Source organism: Elephas maximus, chromosome 15 (assembly GCF_024166365.1).
Source record: "Elephas maximus indicus isolate mEleMax1 chromosome 15, mEleMax1 primary haplotype, whole genome shotgun sequence".
Classification (NCBI taxonomy): domain Eukaryota; kingdom Metazoa; phylum Chordata; class Mammalia; order Proboscidea; family Elephantidae; genus Elephas; species Elephas maximus.
This window is the reverse complement of record NC_064833.1, coordinates 78750483-78771302: the sequence shown is the minus strand read 5'-3', so window position 1 is coordinate 78771302 and position 20820 is coordinate 78750483.

Below are 20820 nucleotides of genomic sequence, written 5' to 3'. Positions count from 1 at the left end.
AATTAGAATTAAAACCAACGGCCATGCCTTTAGCCACAACTCTCAATTCTTGCACAAGCTTTCTATGTACTACATCCTTAAGGTGAAAAATAAAATGCTCCAGACCCCGGTAAAGGAAGGAAATCCCATGTAAAACATGCTATAAAAGTATAAGACCAACCTCGTTATCCAATTCTGCCACACAGCTACAGAAATATGTGTGCAGTATGTGAAAACAGTAATAGAACCAAGGGGGCCAATGCATGGGTGTAAATATGTAGTAAAAATACCTACACAGTACCTGGGTTTACCTTCTTTCTAGAAGGCGATAACGTGAGAGAACTGGGAGTATGTACATGGGAGCGACAAGCTGGTAAGCTCAAATATTTAGAGAAACTGGAAAGAATTAGGAGTCTAAGAACCCTGGAAGATACATCCAGTAGTGGTTCATAATGAGCTCCAGTGGGGAGTGTGTGCGTGTGCGTGTGTGTGTGTGTGCGTATACTTTAAAATGTAGACAACTTAATGCCTTATTTCTCCGCGGTAGTTAGAAACACAGATATTCTGTTGCTAGCAGGATACAGGAAGTATCAGTAAGCCAACACAGAGGTGAAGTCCTGCCACGAATCACTAGCTAAACCTCAATAAGAGCTGAAATGAAACAAGAAAACTGGAACCAGAAATAGAATGAACTTGGATGACACCAGTTCCAGCCGATTAGGCAATTGCCATTTAACTGATGAAGATGTAAAGGTGGTAGAAGGAAACTAGACTGAATGTTAAGACCCAAGTTTCAGGCTTGTTTCTGTATTCAGTAAAAATCTATCCACATCAAGCTTTTACTTGAGTTAATGAGATTTCTTGCATAAACTGAACTTTCTTATTAGTACACCTAGATTTGATGTTAATAAGCTCTGACATCTTTGGTAAGCTGCATCAGCTTTCCGGGCTTCAGTCTCCTCATCTTTATAATAGGGTTAATAATAGTACAAACTTTGTTGTTGGATAGTAAGTCAAAGCTACATCAAAATTACTCAATAAATGTTTGTTGCATTATTATCGCTACATGACTGTACTTTATTAACACATTTGACTCCAATTGAATCTTACCATTGGAAATTTTTGTCAAAATATTAAAATTCAGGACAAGTCAGATAAATTCTTCTCTCAAATTTGCAACATTTTAAATTAGTTATGATTAATATGTTACCAAGCTGGAAATATGGGCGTACTTTTAAATTACTCCTTTTCATTCCTTTCCACATACAACAAAAAACAAACAGGTCACTAAATCTTACTGAGTCTATCTTCAAAATGACTCTTGAAACTTACTACACAATTTTACCTTTACTCTGGATATCACATGATGAATATAGCCAGTCTTTAAAAAACAAATAACAAAAAAATTTGCAGTTACACAACTTTGCTGTTACACAAACTCAGTGTTCCCTAAGTGATGATTCCCCTTTACCCCCTTCCTCCCACTCCTGATAATCACTAATAAACTTTGGTCTCTATATATTGCCCTTCTTCATATAAGTGGGACCATACACTTGTCCTTTTGTTTAAGAGCTCGACTCCGAACCAGAACGTTGACAGTTTGATTCCACCAGCTGCTCCATGGAAACCGTATGGTACAGTTCTACTCTCTTCTATAGAGTCGCTATGAGTTGGAATTGACTCAACGACAATGGGTTTGGTTTGGTTTTATTTCATTCAGCATTTGGAAAAGGATAGTGGTAACAGTTGCACAACACGACAAACATAATCCAGGTCACTGAATTGTACATGTAAAAATTGTCAAATTGACAAATGTTTTATTATATATATTTTTACTACAATAAGAAAATGGAGGAAAAAAAAAAAACTTATCCTTCACTTTCAAGTTGCCCCTGTATGTCTGTGCTCCTCTTTACAATAAATTTTCTCATCATGTGGTCTGTAATAACCAACTCTGCTTCCAACCCTCAAATTTATCTTGAAGAAATGACTGTCAGATTTTGTTGTCTACCACTCCACTGAAGTAGTCCATCTCGGGGTCACAATAACTTCTATGATACAAAATCTAAAGGTCAGCTCTCAGTATTCACCCTTTTCAACCCATCCACAGCTTTGTGACAGACTATCACTCTCTTTCTCACCTTATGTGGCTACTGGGATGGCACACTTTATGACCACTCCCTATCAATCTTCTGTACTTGTTCCTACTAATCTCCCCAACTTCTTTATGTTTGATTACTCTGACTCTCTGCCCACGGACCTTTTGGCTTCTCTACCTACACCACTACTTAGGTGATGTCATCTATTCTCATGTCTTTAAATACTATCTATATGCTAATGACTTCCAATTTCAGTTTCTAGCCAAGACTTCTCCCCTGACCTCCACACCTCTATGTCCAACTGCCTGCTTAACATCTCCATTTAGACGTTCAGTGGGCATCTGAAACTTAACACCTAAAGCAGAACTCCTGACTTTGTTTCAGACTTGATCCTCCATCAAGTAAATTTCATTCTTCTAACAGAAATCCTAATTTCTCAGGTCAAAAACTTTAGTCATTCTTAATTCCTCTCTTCCTCTCATCGAAATCAAACCTGAGTACAGTGTGTCTGCTGTCCACCCCATACCTTTATGCTAGATGATGTAAAATAACAACTCATCACCCATCTAAGCCCTGACATTCTTTATACTTTTTATCCAGTTTTATTTTTCTTCATAAATCTAAAAAGTTATATGTACACTTTTTTTTTGGTCTTTGTGCTAAAAACAAACCAATCCAAATCCATCGCCATCAAGTTGATGCTGACTCATAGCGACACTATAGGACAGGGCAGAACTGCCCATAGGATTCTCAAGGTGTAAAATTTTACAAAAGCAGACTGCCACATCTTTCTCTTGTGGAGCAGTTGGTGATTTTGAACTGCCAGCCTTTCAGTTAGCAGCCAAGCACTTAATCACAGTGCCACCAGGGCTCTTTCTTTATGCTACTCTCCCTCAAATAGAATGTAAGTTCCTGGGGGGACAAAGAATGTGCTTTGTCCACTGTCAAATCCTCAATACCTATAAGAGTGCAAGGCCTTGGATAAATATTTGATGAATGAAGAAAGAATGAAAAAAAAAAAAAAAAAAAACAGTGATTAGAAATCAATACTACCAGTGCCCTTGTTCAAGCTCTCATCTCTTTCCTCAATCCAGTGTCCACATCAGACTTTTCTCCATCTCTGGTTCATCCTTTGTGCTGATGCCAGAGTCATCTTCCTAAAGGTAAATCTGAGTGCATCATTTCCCGCTTTCAGCCTTCTACAGCCTTCCAGTGTCTAGAGAATGCAATTTAAACTCCTTTTGTTTGTCAAGTAAAGTTCAATACCATTTCTTGACCCTTTGCCCACATTTTCTATATTCCAGCCACATCAAATTCTCCTGTGAATTTCTCTACTCAGCCCTAACCTCCCCAAAAGTAAGTACTATGTCTTGTTCAACTATGAATTCCTCCATTAAGGCACAAATCTCACAGTTCTTTGAAAAATGTAGGTGTTGAATGAATGTTGTTTAATAGATAAACAAATGTATGATGTCTTTCTATGTAACACATGATGACTAATACTCTGTCTAGAATGATCCCTCCTTTCTGCACATGGAAATTCTATAAGATCTAGACTATCCTATCTATGGGTATCCTGCCTGGGCTCCTTGAGCAAATTTAATCACTTCCATCTTTTGGCCCGTTGTTTATATTTCTGATATGTTGTTGTTAGGTGCCTTCAAGTCGGTTCTGACACACAGTGACCCTATGTACCACAGAAAGAAACACTGCCTGGTCTTGCACCATGCTCACAATCATTGTTATACTTGAGCCCACTGTTGCAGCCACTGTATCAATCCATCTCATTGAGGGTCTTCCCCTTTTTCGCTGATCCTCTACTTAACCAAGCATGATGTCCTTCTCCAGGAGCTGATCCCTCCTGACAACATGTCCAAAGTATGTAAGACGCAGTCTCGCCATCTGCTTCTAAGGAGCACTCTGGTTGTACTTCTTCTAAGACAGATTTGTTCATCCTTTCGGCAGTCCATGGCATATTCAATATTCTTCACCAACACCTCAATTCAAAGGCGTCAATCCTTCAGTCTTCCTTATTCATTGTCCAGCTTTCACAAGCATATGATGCAATTGAAAATACCATGGATTGGGTCAGGCGCACCTTAGTCTTGAGGGTGACATCTTTGCTCTTCAACACTTTAAAGAGGTCCTTTGCAACAGATTTGCCCAATGCAATGCATCTTTTGGTTTCTTGACTGCTGCCTCCTTGCCTGTTGATTGTGGATCCAAGTAAAATGAAATCCTTGACAACTTCAGTCTTTTCTCCGTTTATCATGATGTTGCTCATTGGTCCAGCTGTGAGGATTTTTGTTTTCTTTATGTTGAGGTGCAATCCATACTGAAGGCTGTGGTCTTTGATCTTCATTAGCAAGTGCTTCAAGTCCTCTTCACTTTCAGCAAGCAAGGTTGTGTCATCTGCATAACACAGGTTGTTAATGAGTCTTCCTCCAATGCTGATGCCCCGTTCTTCTTCATACAGTCCAGCTTCTCAGATTATCTGCTCAGCATACAGATTGAATAGATATGGTGAAAGCATACAGCCCTGACGCACACCTTTCCTCACTTTAAACCGTTCAATATCCCCTGGTTCTATCTAAACAACTGTCTCTTGATACATGTACAGGCTTCTCATGAGCACAATTAAATGTTCTGGAATTCCCATCTCTGATATAGCCCACTCAAATATTAGCTTTATGAGAGCAGGATTTTTGTTTGTTTGTCACCACTCTATCCACAGGGCCTAAAGCAGTGCCTAACAGTAGATGCTCAATAAATTTGTTCAATTTTTGTCATATTTCATTATAATTTTTCTCTTTGTAAATCTGAATCTTCTGCTGAGCTGTGTATCCATAGAGGACGGGGACCATGACTTTTTCATCTAAACTCAGTGCTGGTACAAATATACATTCAGTAAATGTTCACTGAATAACTGGTTTTTTTTTTTTACAATAAAGTTTTATTTCATTTATACATTAAAGTGTCACATTATTATATACACACTTGCTATCAACGTGCTTCCTCCCTCTTCACAAGTCTGCTCATTAAGATACTTGAAAATGAGTCATAGGTCTTCAGGGACCATCAACACTCCTTCAAATAACACCTCAAACAGCTTAGGCTCCCCTGGCATTTAGTCTGGCAATTTTCACACATGCCACCTCCATGGTGTGCACCTCTTATCAGATCCTCGAACTAACCTCCTCAACTTAACCTTGTTTTCTTGCTACGCTGCCTATTTACTCTGAATTAACCACCAAGAGGTATGAAGAAGAGTATGTGAAGTGGAGAGCAGGGAAGACCAAGGCTTTTTTCTGCTATGCCCAAATTTTGCAACTATTAATTATCTATGTTATTTTCCAAGCTGGACTAGAGAAAAGTAAGCAAACAACAACAGCAAGAAAAACCCTCAAAAAACAAACAACAACAACAACCAGCCACATCCCTAGGGGAACTTATGGTTGACCTGTCTTGTTTTCATTTATACTTCATGACTGGGGAAAACACAAGAAGGCAGCAGGCTTCTGGAATACTGTGAACAAAGTAGAATTTAGGAGTATAAACTAACCTGTTGCCATCAAGTCGATTCTGACTCGTAGCAACCCTATAGGAAAGAGTAGAACTGTCCCATAGGGTTTCCAAGGAGCGGCTGGTGGATTTGAACTACCAGCCTTTTTATTAACAGTCAAGCTCTTAACCACTGTGCCAGCAGGGCTCCAGGAGTATAACTAGGTACATAAAATATAAGGGCCTAAGGAACATGAATAGAACTGGGCAATGTAAGAAAGTGCATTTAAAAGGTCAGTACTTGATGGAAGTTCATCTTTTTTCTATAAACTAGAGCTTCCTTCAAAATTAGGATATATAATCTTTTTGTAAAATTTTTAATTTAAAACAAACTAGTGGAGAATAAAGCCCAAACTATAAGTAAGTGGCTAAAGAATACAGAGAGAGTCTTTCCTTTTCTAACACTCAAGATTTTCTGCGAAAAATCTGTATTCATACAGTTGTTCTAAAGGGTTTCAGCATTTAATCTCATTTTAAGTTACTAAACAAAGACGTTTTAGGCAATACAAATCGAGCACAGAGCCACTGAAAGATAATAGTTAAATATTAATTCTGAAAACACATCTCAGCAGGTCCTATCATTCACCACCCCCTTCTCCTTTCTGGCAGAGCCAGCACCTAGGAAAGAGACCAAAAGGCCAGGTACTCACTTTCCCAGGATCCCTTGCACCTCAGGCCTGAGTTTGTGACTCATTCCTGGCTCAATGGTCCTTCAGGAAAGTCTGCTGGGTGAGGGGCATGGAGGATGGAGTGCAGAGTTCTGAGAGAGGCTTTCCTCTCTACTTTTGGACAAGGTGGTGAGGACACACTCACTGCTTGCAGCTGCTACAGCCCCTTAGTCATAAGGAGTGTGAACATCAATGTCACACTGAGGATGGCGAACCTGAAGGATGGCAAGAGTCTATGGCCTCCCTGACTTCACTGAGCCAGCCACAGGACGCCTGTGGACTTCTTTTATATCCTTGCCGTTTAAGTCACTTTTAGATCAGATATTGTTACACCAAGGCAGCCAAAAGCAGACGGTGTTAAAAAAAAAAAAAAAAAAAAAGCAAAAAGTGTTGCTGTCAACTTGATTACAACTGCCATCAAGTCTATTTCGACTCATAGCGACCCCATGTGACAGAGGAGAACCATCCCATAAGGGTTTCTAGACCATAATCTTTAAGGGAGCAGATTGCCAGGTCTTTCTCCCCTGGAACTCCTCATGAGTGGGTTTGAACTGCCAACCCAAAGGTTGGCAGCTCAGCACTTAATCTTAAAAGTGACTTAGTCACTAAATAATTAAAGTATGTCCTTAGGCCAGGTTCCTAAAAGGTCAAACTCTAATGAGTATGGACATGTCATTTTCTTTTAATTTATGCAATTTTTTCTCTAGATCAAAAATTATTTCTGCCTATTTAAGATCAAACATTATACATATGTCAAGCAGTTATTACAGATATCAAACTAAGTGATGGAAGGTGTGATGAGGTTTATCACAGCTCCTGTTAAAAAAAAAAAATACATACTTATTAGAACAGATCAGGATTTCCCAAAGTACTTCTTGGAACATTAGCTCCTAAAGATGCTTCCAAAGAAAATTAGCACCCTGGTCATGAAGTTTAGGAAATGTTACTTATTATAATCTGTCTTAAAGGCCCAAGTACACACTAACATTAAAGACACTGAGAAGCCCTCAAGTTTTAAAAAACAAATTAATTTTATTCATCCCATAATTTTCCAAACTTTTTTCAGGCAATACTTATTATTGTTCCAAAAAACTAGCCAATGGAATTTATCTAGATGATTATTGAGATTCTTTTCAACTCCAAATTTGGACAAGTGGAGATACTTGCCAGTGGTGTCAGCAAGCCTACCTTGTGGCATTGCAACTAGGATAAAATGCCCATAGGTGCATCTTTGTTCACTGGAAGGGTTTTGTGGACAGATTTGAATACAGAGTAGGTGCTTTGTAATGTTTAGTTTCAACACACATGCATATACACACACACATATATATTCCACCTAGGATAATAGCCCTCCTCCCCCCAAAAAAACCTTTCATTAAATCCTTATCTACTGGTTACCCGTTGCCATCAAGTCAATTCTGATTCGTAGTGACCCTATAGGACTGCCCCATAGGGTTTCCAAGGAGTGGCTGGTGGATTCAAACTGCCTGCCTTTTGGTTAGGAAAGTCTAACATTTTCATTCATCCAGGGTCATTTCCAATACAGTAGTTTGGTGAATAGTACCACTCTATTTTTGAGCTCTATATTCTAGTTCTAGATATGATAATGCTTTTAGAAAATCAAAAGGGAAGAACAGGCTCAGCATTTCTCAAGCTGCAGAACTAAAAAAAATTCAAGCCTCAAGTTGTAATATTGAAGGATTCTATGGCAAAAAAGGAGCCCTGGTGGTGCAGTGGTTAAGCACTAGGCTGGTAACTGAAAGGCAGGCAGTTCAAACCCACCAGCCACTCTGCAGGAGAAAGATGGGGCAGTTGGCTTCCATAAAGACTACAGCCTTGGACACCCTATGGGGAAGTCCTACTCGGTCCTATAGTGGTGCTATGAGTTGGAATCTACTCAATAGCAATAGGTTTGGTTTGAATTTATGTGCAAAAAAATTGAACAATCCAGCATCCATCAAAAGAAGATGGGAGGAACACACACAGTCACTGAACCAAAAAGAATTGTCAACATTAAACCATTTCAGAAGGTAGCATATGATCAAGAACTAATGGTACTAAAGGGAGAAGTCCAAGCTGTGCTGAAGGCATTGGCAAAAAACAAGGCTCCAGGAATTGACAAAATACGAGTTGAGATTCATCAACAAACAGATACAACACTGAAAGTGCTCATTCCAAGACATTTGGAAGACAGCTACCCGGCCAACCGACTGGAATAGATTCACATTCATGTCCATTCCAAAGAAAGGTGATCCGTTTGGTAAGTAGCATCTGGGGTCTTAAAAGCTTCTGAGAAGCCATCTAAGATCACTGGTCTCAGCCCTTCGGGAGCAAGGGAAAATGAAGGAAATCAAAGACACAAGGGAAAGATTAGTCCAAAGGACTAATGATGGACCACTATTACCACAGCCTCCACCAGACTGAGTCCAGCACAACTGGATGGTGCCTGGCCACCACCACTGATTACTCTGACAGGGATCACAACAGAGGGTCCTAAACAGAACCAGAGAAAAATGTAGAACAAAATTCTAACTCACATAAAAAAATGACCAGACTTACTGGCCTAAAAGAGACTGGAGAAACCCCAAGAGTATGGCTGCCGGATACCCTTTTAGCTCAGTAGTGAAGTCACTCCTGAGGTTCACCCTTCAGCCAAAGATTAGACAGGCCCATAAAAGAAAACTAGACTAAAGGTGCACACCAACCCAGGGGCAAGGACTAGAAGGCAGGAGGGGACAGGAAAGCTGGTAATAGGGAACACAAGGTCAAGAATGGAGAGTGTTAACATGTTGTGTGGTTGTTAACCAATGTCATAAAACCATGTGTGTACCATTTAATGAGACTCTAGTTTGTTCTGTAAACCTTTATCTAAAATACAATAATAAAAATAAATATATTTTTTTTTATTTCAAAAGGTGATCCAACAGAATGTGGAAATCATCTAACAATATAGTTAATATCACACTCAAGTAAAATTTTGCTGAAGATAATTCAAAAATGGTTACATCAGTACATTGACAGGGAACTGCCAGAAATTCAAGCTGGATTCAAAAGAGTATGTGGAACGAGGGATATCATTGCTGATGTCAGATGGATCTTGGCTGAAAGCTGAAAACATCAGAAAGATGTTTACTTATGTTTTATTAACTACAAAAAGGCATTAACTGTGTGCATCATAACAAATAATGGGTAACATTGCACAGAAAGGGGAATTACGGAACTCTTAATTGTGCTCATGAGGAACCCGTACATAGACCAAGAGAAAGTTGTTCAAACAGAAAAAGGGGGTACTATGTAGTTTAAAGTCAGAAAAGGACTAAGTTAGTGTTGTATCTTTTACCATGCTTATTCAATCTGTATGTGGAGAAAAGTATCCAAGAAGCTGGACTATATGAAGAAGAATGCAGCATCAAATTGGTGGAAAAATCATTAACAACCTGCCATATGCAGATGACAGAGCCTCACTTGTTGAAAGTGAAGGGAACTTGAAGCACTTAGTGATGAAGATCAAAGACTACTGCCTTAGAGGGGATTACACCTCAACATGAAGAAAACAAAAACCCTCACAAGTGGACCAATAACATCAGGATAAACATGATAAACTGGATAGCATCATGATAAACTGGACCAATAACATCATGATAAATGGAGAAACTATTGAAGTTGTCAAGGATTTCATTTTACTTGGATCCACAATCAACACACATGGAAGGAGCAGTAAAGAAATCAAACAACATATTGCATTGGGCATATCTGCTGCAAAAGACCTCTTTAAAGTGTTAAAAAGCAAAGATGTCACTAAGGTGCATCTGACCCAAACCATGGTATTTTCAATGGCTTCATATGCATGGGAAAGCTGAAAAATAAATAAGAAAGACCAAAGAAGAATTGATGCATTTGAATTATGGTGTTGGTGAAGAATATGGGCTATACCATAGACTGCCAGACGAACGAACAAATCTGCCTTGGAAGAGCAGATAGAGTGCTCCTTACAAGCAAGAATTTTGAGGCTTCATCTCACCTACCTTAGAGATGTTACCAGAGGGACCAGTCTCTGGAGAAGGACGTCATGCTTGGAAAAGTAGAGGGTAAGCAAAAAAGAGGGAGACCCTCAACAAGATGGGTTGACACAGTGGCTACAACAATGGGTCCTGCCTGAGGACAGGACCAGGCAACATTTCATTCTGTTGTGAGTTGGAACCAGCTTGATTGAACCTAACAACGACAACAGGATATGAGGTTTAGTCATGCTGCTCCACTCACTGGAAGATCATGGACAGTCACCCCAGCTCTCTGAGCCTCAGTTTCCCTATCCCTGTAAAACCAAATTCTAATATTCAACATTTTTTATCTGGCACTGGCAAACTTTAGTTTGCAGCTAGTTAGTTCAGCTGATTAGTTTGTGGTTCCAACAAAATTAAGTTTGAAATGACATTCCATGTATCAGATCACCAAAAAGTTAATATCATTTCAAGGATGAACTTATTCCTTCTCTATTTATTAGAGGGTTAATGATATCAAATTTGTTTGTAATGGCATATTTAAATGGCTGTATGGAAACAAAGTAACATAAACATCTCCAAACGTTTTACTTCAAAAGTAAACACAACATTCCTGTCATAGTTATGTTTTATTTCTCCTAGTTTTTTTAGTCTCTTAACATACGAGAAAGTGCTGCTTGTGAGTTCAAAACTTTAGTATAATTCCTCTAATTAAAAAAACTCATCAACTCAATCATTAATTTAACAAATATTTATTGAGTATATTCATGAAAAGAGGAAGGTACCATGTGAACACAGATAGCCAGACATGTTTTTACAAGAAGGCTCATGGACTCTAGATTCAGAGAGATTTGGGAACAAATATTAATTGCCCGACCTTGTTATATAACAGTTGCAAACACCAGACGTTGTGAAATCTACTATGAATGTTGTTACAAGGACTATAGGAGACACACAGTGAAAAGCACAGCCCTAGTGGGTGCCTGACGTTTGGTAAGCGTTCAACAAATGTTTCTTGTGATTATGACTACTTCCCTGCCTTAAAAAAAAGAAAAAAGAAACTACTGTCATCCGTGGAGATCTGCTGACTGTGTTATTAATTACTTGAGAATACCAACTATATTCATTGTTCCTGTACCTCACAGAACTTAGAAGAGTGCCAACAAAATCAGAGATATTCATAGAAAATTGATTCATAAAAATTCATAAGAAATTGATCCAGGTTTAAATTGAACCGCCAGACTTCAATGAAGTAACACGTAGTAAGACTCCATTCGCCCAGTTACAGGAGAAGTGCGGTGATGGTCTTCTTTCTTTCTTGTTCTACTTAACATGCTCTCCAGTTCACCTCTACAAATACTGGAGAAACCTGGTGTTTTTTAATTTCCAAAAAGAAAAGCTGAAGGCAATCCCCCAAAAACCTCAGTTTCACTCACTGTAGCAGCAGCTCATCACTCTCTCCTTATGTGTAAATGTAATTCTCTTGTAAATGCCCAAGAAGTTTTTTTAGATTGACCCCAGGAAAAGAGTGATTTCTGGCCTAGCCAGCCGCTTAAAAATCATCAGCTGTTCTTTAACTGATGTGTTAGACCACGTAACTCCAAATCAGTAAACATCAATTATGTTTTAGGCATAAATCAGAACTTTTTTTTACCTGTCTCTGACAATATTTTGGTATTTCCCCAAAGCACCGAGGTTCCAGTATCAACTTCGTCTTCCTCGCTTCTTGGCATACACCTGCACAGCAACAAAATTAAAAAAAAAAAAAAAAAGTCTGGCTTTACTGTCACATATATAAGATAAGAAGAAAACCAGGCCTATTCAAGTTTAGTAGAATCTTGTTAACACGACTGAGCTCCCCAGTTACAGGTATAATAAACCAGGAGGCAGTGATGGCCCTCCCCTGATCTTGTGCCCCCACCCACCACTGGAAATATGTTTGCTGGTTAATTTGTCAGTATTGTCCCCAAACAAAGAGCCCCTTTTTATTGGCAGGCACAGAAAAAGCTTGGAAAAGCGACACAAAAAGGACTCAATAAAAAAAGAGAGATGGCCTTGCTGAGAAGGTAGTTCTTTCTGATTTTCTGTAATAGACTTCACTTTGCCATGAAATTAAATTTATAGTATATCTGCTAGACACTGGGACTCCAGCAAAGCTTCGCTATTCCCTGACTTGACATTAAAGCAGACATTTTCATGGGGAGGCCATTTCAAGCCAAATAACTGGTTATATGAAGCGTTTACAGAAAGGCTTTATTTAAAAAGAAAATGGATAGGTACTGCCATTTCCAGAAACTGTTAGTGTACAGGCACACATTCAAATGTTGTTTTCCCTTGAGAATACTCTTAAAAAGACAGATGTAACATTAGACAATGGGAAGCTTTTTGGCCTACTACAACACCTCTGTGTTTATTATTCTGAGTCATAATCCAGCATTTATCAGGAGGCAGGCTCCAAATGGAACAGTGAAATCCTATTTCAATAGCAGGTGGTCCCAACATAATAAAAGCCCAGCCTATGAGTTCAGCTCAGATGTGGGCAGAGCATTGGGGGTGCACTACACTTTGAAGGATCCATGAGGGATCTACATCCAGAAACCACCGGATCCAGTGCCTGAGGACACTGCCCAGTCTACATACACAGTCCTGGGATAAATGAACTGATATATGGTCATCTACTGTGTTTCAGGCTTTTACTTTGGCTTGAATTTCCATTTATGCAACCAATTTAAAAGTTAAAAGAAAAAGATTGAGTCAAATGTGAAAGAATTCAAGAGAAAAACTTTTGGGGTCAGGCTTGGGCATCGTTGTGGGTGAGCACCAATTACTACTCTAGGTCTTATCTCAAGTTTCTAAATGACATCGGAAGGCTGATCATGCTACAAAATATAAGAATGGGAAGAAAATAGCTTACTGAGGGTCATTAATAAAACCATTGGAAAAGCAGGCAATTTCCAACAGGAGTGGCTCTAAGATTATCTGGTTCAACTTCTCGTTGACAAATGACGACACTAAAGCTCATGTAAATGACTTGTACAATGACAAGCCTACACTGAACACCAAGTCTGTAGGGCCCAAGGCAGTCACTCTTCCACCAGGATTTCCAGTTTCCACAGGTGATTTGGTAATAATAATAATACTTCACCTCAAGCCTTCTAAGGGCCTAGAAGTTTAATCAAGTTAATTCCCTATACTGTTACTTCAACAGAACTTCTAAAGCTTAATGTCACCCAAGCACCACATTCTAAACGCTGATTTAGCTACTCCACACCGCGCGATAATACAAGGAAACTGAACAGTCGAACAGTACTAAAGCACTGATGATCACAATTCCTTCAGGCGAGAAATGGGTGAGGAGGGGCAAGTGAAAGCAAACTGTTTTTGTAAAAATTAACTAAGAGGAGGTTTCCACAACAGGAAGAAAACATTTATGTCTCATTGCTGCACACGCTGGTGGCATGACTGTGGTTGGTGGGGAGCAGGCCAACTCCCCTGGCGCGCAGATGTAATGAATAAACCTGCTCTCCTGAGAAGGAGCTTTAGGCCAACTTTGACAGAGATGCATGGAATGTGGGAGTTGGGAGGTACCTCAGTGTGGGTTAGGTTTATTACCTCATTTTACATGTTCAAAAACCCAGGCCCAGAGCAGCTCAATGGTTTTCTTGGGTTCACAGGAATAGTGAGAAAGCCAAAACGAGTCTGAAGCAGAAACGCCCTCTCTCTGAGTAAAAGGAAAATTCTGGTAAGTATTTGATGTGGAATAGAGCATTTGATTTAGATCAGAAGAGCTGCATTGAGTCCGTGTTCTGCTAGTTGTGAGCTGTGTATATCTGGACCTCCATTTTTTCTTCTCTAAAATGGGGGTATTTTTTCAAAAATTTTAAGAATTAAGAGATATTTGGAAACTATTTTGAAATCATAGAGTGATGCCCAAACATGTTCTTTATGACTCAGTCTGCTCTGGGAAAATCCACCATTAAAATAACACATAATGCTGCTCACGGCAAGGACAATAGGGCTTTAGGATATCAGGAGTAAAGCATGGTCACGGCTTTGGGGACACTGCCATTTGATTGTTTGATATGGTTGTGTAGATTTTTAGCATGGAGGATGTACTGCAGGAATTTGGAAACTTTTGCAAGTACACAGCCTCTCTGCAGTACCTGGTCAATCTTCTGGACTCCCTTCACAGAAACATGCACATAATATACACACAGATGCAAGATTTCATATAAAATTTCAAATATTAATAAAAAGCCCAAGTTAAGAACATTGTACAAAGCAAATCTCTCTGTGAAAAGAGAATCACCTGAATGATTTAGAAGCCCTTACTTTGTTTCTTTTGTTTCTAGGATAAGGCACTCCAAACCATAAATCAAGTAGCATCCTAAAAGCCAGACTAAATTCAGGTTCCAAATACTAAGTCACCTTCACCTACTTAAAATGAAAGGAATAATGGAAAGTATACTATTATTCCAGACCCATTTAACAAAGCAGACAATATAAACCCTTGTGAACGTCTAAACTGGAAACTACAGATCAAAACATAAACAGAAGTAACTAGAATTAAAAGGAATCAGTATAACTGGAAGCATTTTGAAAGTCCTGAAACACTAAGTGCGGGTAAAGAATTACTTAATATTAATAGAAGTTAAAATACAGAAATATTTTCTATTAAATAGACAAACATTGATATTATTACCGAGAACCAATGGATTCATTAGCATTTACAAATTCCAAATATACATTCATACACATATTCGTATCTGTGCATGAATAATCCAGCTGATTGCATCTTTACTACTTATTTCTTTCTAAAACCAACTTGTAGCTAAGACCTAATTATTGCCATCCTTACCATAACTGAATGCCTCAGAACGGCCTCCTCATATAAGAAGGCAATTTGTAAGATCTCTTCAACTTCTACTCAGAGTCTTTCATTATGATGATAAAGGGTCTTGAAACCATATCACATGATGAACAGCTCACAGAATTCTACTCACAGAATGCTGTTGTAAGTAGCTTTATTAGCACTTCTTCCTCTATTGTAATTATTTGTTGACATGTCTGTCTTCTCATCTAGTCTGTGAGATGTTCCAGAAGAGGCGCTGTGTCTTGTTCATTTTTGTATCCGTATACCTCTGAACATACAGTCTAGTACATGGTTGGTGCTTATCATGTATTGAGTTGTGTCCCACAAAAAGAACATGGTGAAGTCCTAACCCCTAATACCTGTGAATGTATGGAGAGAGATTCTTTGAAGATGCTATGCAGTCGGAGTTGTGTCTTTATGAAAGAGGAGAAGAGACACAGAGAAACAGACAGGCAAAGGATGCCATGTGAAGGTATACCTACTAGCCAAGGAATGAATGCCTGGGGCTACTAAAAGCTGGAAGAGACAAGGAAGGTTCTTCCTTAGAGCTTTTGAAGAGAGCACAACCCTGCTAATGTCCTGAATTCATACTCCTAGCCTCCAGAACTGTAAGACAATAAATTTCTGTTCTTATAAGCCACCCACTTTGTGGTACTTTGTTACAGCAGCCTTAAGAAAATAATACCCGTAAACCTTTTGCCGTCAAATTGATTCTAAGTCATAGCAACCTATAGTACAGAGTAGAACTGCCCCATAGGGTTTCCAAGGAGCAGTTGGTGGATTCGAACTGCCAACCTTTTAGTTAACAGCTGTAGCTCTTAACCACTGCACTACCAGGGCTCAGGGAACTAATACAGCCCTTGATAAATTTTATAATGGAATAAATGAAGTTAGCTAATTAGTGTAATAGTTACAGGAGGTACATTTTTACTCAATGTGTAAGAGAATACTCTAAAATTTGCTGCCTCATAAGAGTAGAAATGTAGTCAATTTTTTATTTGGTTAGTAGCTACACACCAAGATGGTATGGATGGGAAGCTTTGATTTAGGTACGGGATTATATCAGAAAACTTCGCTGGTACATTCTGTGTTGACAGCATATTACATGTCCGTCCCCACCTCCTTCAAAGTGTTTTGTCATACATCATTCTTAACAGATTGTTTTTACTCACTATAAATTAGTTTTTATACCTTGAAAATATAAAGCATTCCTGAACTATCTAAAGATAAAAAAAAATCATATCACTGGAAGTGCATAGCCAGCTATGAGAGATAACATCTGTTAAATAAATAATTATGATAAAAAATTGCAGCCCTCAATGCTAAAATTGGATTTCTTGCTTGTACAATCAACTTAAATATGCTCAATGACAATTTAAAAACCTAAACAGATATAAGCTAAAGCACACAAGCCTGACTTTGTCAGAACACTGTTTTCTAGGAAACGATTTTTTTTCTTTTGAGAAAATTTTTAATTAAAATTCTATTTTTAGTATATATATAGTAGAATATGGCTACAGTCCTGTATATACATACATATATATAGGACAGTAGAGCTGTAGAGATATTCCACTTTTTTTTTAACTGTACTTTAGATGAAGGTTTACAGAACTAGCTTCTCATTAAACAGTTAGTACACACATTGTTTTATGACATTGGTTGGACATGTCAACACTCTCCTTTCTTGACCTTGGGTTTCCTATTACAGTTTTCCTGTCCCCTCCTGCCTTCTAGTCCTTGCCCAGGTTGATGTACACCTTTAGACTCAGTTTGTTTTATGGGCCTGTCTAATCTTTGGCTGAAGGGTAAACCTCAGGAGTGACTTCATTACTGAGCTAAAAGGGTATGGGGTGGGGAGCATACTCAGGATTTCTCCAGTCTTTGTCAGGCCAGTAAGCCTGGTCTTTTTTTTCTGTGTATGAGTCAGAATTTTGTTCTACATTGTTCTCCAGCTCTGTCTGGGACCCTCTATTGTGATCCCTGTCAGAGCAGTCAGTGGTGGTAGACAGGCACCATCTAGTTTACTGGACTCAGACTGGTGGAGGCCATGGTAGTTGTGGTCCATTAGTCCTTTAGACTAATCTTTCCCTTGTGTCTTTAATTTTCTTCATTATCCCTTGCTCCTGAAGGGGAGACCAGTGGAGTATCTTAGATGGCCACTCACAGACTTTTAAGGGCCCAGACACTACTCACCCAAGTAAAATGTAGAACATTTTTTTTTTTTATAAACTATGTTATGCCAATTGAGCTAGATGTTCCCCAAGACGATGGTCCCCATTGCCTCCATCCCAGCAATTCGGTCCCTCAGGGAGTTTGGATGTGTCTATGGAGCTTTCATGACCTTGCCTTGTACAAGTTGTGCTGGCTCCCCCAGTATTGTGTACTTTCTTACCCTTCACCAAAGTTACCACTTATCTATTGTCTATTTAGTGCTTTTCCATCCCGACCCCTCATAACCATCAAAGATTGTTTCTTTTTGTGTGTAAACCTTTTCATGAGTTAGGAAACTTTTTTTTTTTAATGTGCCCTTTTGTTTTTCATACTCATTAAATAGCTAGAACTTTGAGAAGTTTAGATAAATGTAACAATATCCCACTGATATAGTACATAGAGCAGTGGACTAGAATCTGAAAGATAAGCATTCTTCTAAAACATCTGACTATTTGAATTTGGAAGTAGACATGCTCTTAACTTAGACTTTTTACTTCACTCCTTGGTATATAAACCAATAAATAAATAGAGAAGTTAAATCTGGAGCAGAGTGAACAAAGATTGTCTGATTAAAAGCATGGAATTAAAACAACACTGGGAAACAAGGCAAACACCTCATTTCAAAGAACTGAGTCCAAAAGTTCAGAACCAAGCGACTTGCACTGCATCCTTTTGACTCTATGAGATGGAGAGAGCAATGTTTAAGGAATCGTCTCATGAAGATCCAGGAGTGCAGAGCAGTTAAGCAAAAGTTTCCTGCAGATGAGTGGCTCAGGAAAATAGGGTCGGTCCCCTGAAAACAATTAAGGCAGAGAAAACAAGACTAGCACTAAATCTAAGTGAAATCAGGAAGTCCAAAGGTAAACTGGGTTTTTACATAAGGAAACACTGAAACAGTCTTTTTTGCCCTATTTCCTGCAGCAAGTAGATGGGCAGCTGCAGGTCCACTGGTCTCAAGCATCGCCTGTTTCATGTCTGCAGATGAATCTCATTCTTTACCAAATCGGGGTGGCAGGAAGCAATGATCAATGTACACATCAAATTTTGACATATTCTGCAGGTTCCACACTTATATGAGGGAGAATAGAGTGTGTTCCCTACTGCTTATATTGGGCTGGTGTGGTATAGGATGGCCCTAAAAAGGATTTAACTCTTAGATTTAGTCAGGGGTAATATTGAAAACACTCTACAGCTAGTGCAGCACAAGTACCTACCAATCAGAACAAACCCTCAAAAAATCAGAACCAACACCAACCATGAATGACCAGTAGCATGGTACAGTGCATACAATCTGAACTTCAGCCCGATATCAAATCATGAAAACAAGGGTGTTTCTTTCCTTGACTTGATACCCTCTGCCAAAAGACTGTTTATTTCCTGGACTTTGACTTTTCTAGAGTCCCCTTGAAGCTCATTTTAGCCTCTTTAGGAAAGGGAGTAAGGCAGATCATACCTGGCAGATGAAACACAGACTATTATTCGCTTCAAGTCGTGAAAATGTATAGAATCTTTTTGTGATAGGAGGATAAGAAAAAGAGTAAACATAACACTAAGAGTAATACTCAAGCTTTATCAGAATGACTAGTGGAAGGGGAGAAAGAAATTGACAATTTTTTGTTTGATTATTTGATCTGTTTTTCTTATTGGACTAGCCTTTAAGTTAGTGAATCTCTCTGGGCAAAGGTCACATCTGTTTTGCTTACTAATAGTTGTACCCCTAGTGCTCAGAGCACAGTAAATGCTCAATAAAATCTTCCATTTTCTCAGTTTTTAACCAGAAAAACACACACACAGACTTTGAATAACTTCTTTTTCTTGCAGTATGATAGACTAAGTGTTTTTACTAACCTGACCATTGGAAACAAAATTTCTGGATAAAATGTTGTGATGGTTGGGGTTGTGTGTCAGCTTGGTTGGGCCATGATTCTCAGTGGTTTGGCAGTTATGATGTAGTCTGGCAGTTATGTAATGATGGTAATGATGTAATCACATCCATGATGAGATTGGATAACAATGTAATCAACTTTATGATGAGACCTGCTATGAGTAGCCAGTCAGTAGAAACAGACTTTCCTTGGGGGTGTGGTCTGCTTCCAGTACATAAATGGATGTCCCAGCTCATACTCTGTATCCTGTGTCTGGCTCATCATCATCTGAACTCTGGTTCTTGGGGCTTCAGCTGGAAGCTTAACTGCTCATCTTGGGGTTTGTCATGCTCTGTAGCCAGTAAGACAGTAGCCAGCCACCTGGCCTGCCACTCTTGAGTTTATCAGCCCCTGTAACTACGTGAGTTAGGAGAAGCCTCCAGGTTGACGCCTGACCCCTGGACTTAGGACCTTCCACCTTCTAAAACCAAATGAGACATTTCCTCAAAGTAGAGTCATCCTTAATGATGTGGATGGAGTCAAGCTTTCAGGACCTTCATTTGCTGATGTGGCACGACTCAAAATGAGAAGAAACAGCTGCAAACATTCATTAATAATCAGAACATGGAATGTACAAACTATGAATTTAGGAAAATTGGAAATCATCAAAAATTAAATGAAACACATAAACGTGGATATACTAGGCATTAGTGAGCTGAAATTGACTGCTATTGGCCATTTTGAATCAGCAGTCATGTGATCCACTATGCCAGAAATGACAACTTAAAGAGGAATAGTGTTTCATTCATCCTGAAAAGAACATTTCAACATCCACCCTAAGGTACAATGCTGTCACTGATAGGACCAGTTAATATGAATATTATTCAAATTTATGCACTAACCACTAAGGCCAAAGAAGAAGAAATAAGATTTTTACCAACTTCTTCAGTCTGAAATTGATTGAACATGAAATCACTATGCATTGATAGTTACTGGTAATTGGAATGTGAAAGTTGGAAAAAAGAAGAAGGATAAGTGGTTGGAAAATACAGCCTTGGTGACAGAAAAGATCCCTGAGATCACATGATAGAATTTTGCGAGACCAGTGACTTCTTCACTGCAAATATCTTTTTTCAACAACATAAACGGGGACTATGCACATGGACCTCACCAGATGGAATACACAAGAATCAAATCGACTTCACCTGTGCAAAAAGAGACAATGGAAAAGCTCAATATCATTAGTCAGAACAAGCCCTGGGATGACTGCAGAACAGACCCTCGATTGTTCATATGCAGGTTCAAGTTGAAACTGAAGAAAATTAGAACAAGTCCACAAGAGCCAAAGTACAATCTTGAGTATATTCCACCTGAATTTAGAGGCCATCTCAAGAATAGATTTTATTCTTTGAACCCTAATGACCAAAGACTAGACAAGTTGTGCAATGACATCAAGGACAGCATACATGAAGAAAGCAAGAGGTCATTAAAAAGACAGGAAAGAAAGAAAAGACCAAAATGGATGTCTAAAGAGGCTCTGAAACTTGTTCTTGAAAGTCAAGT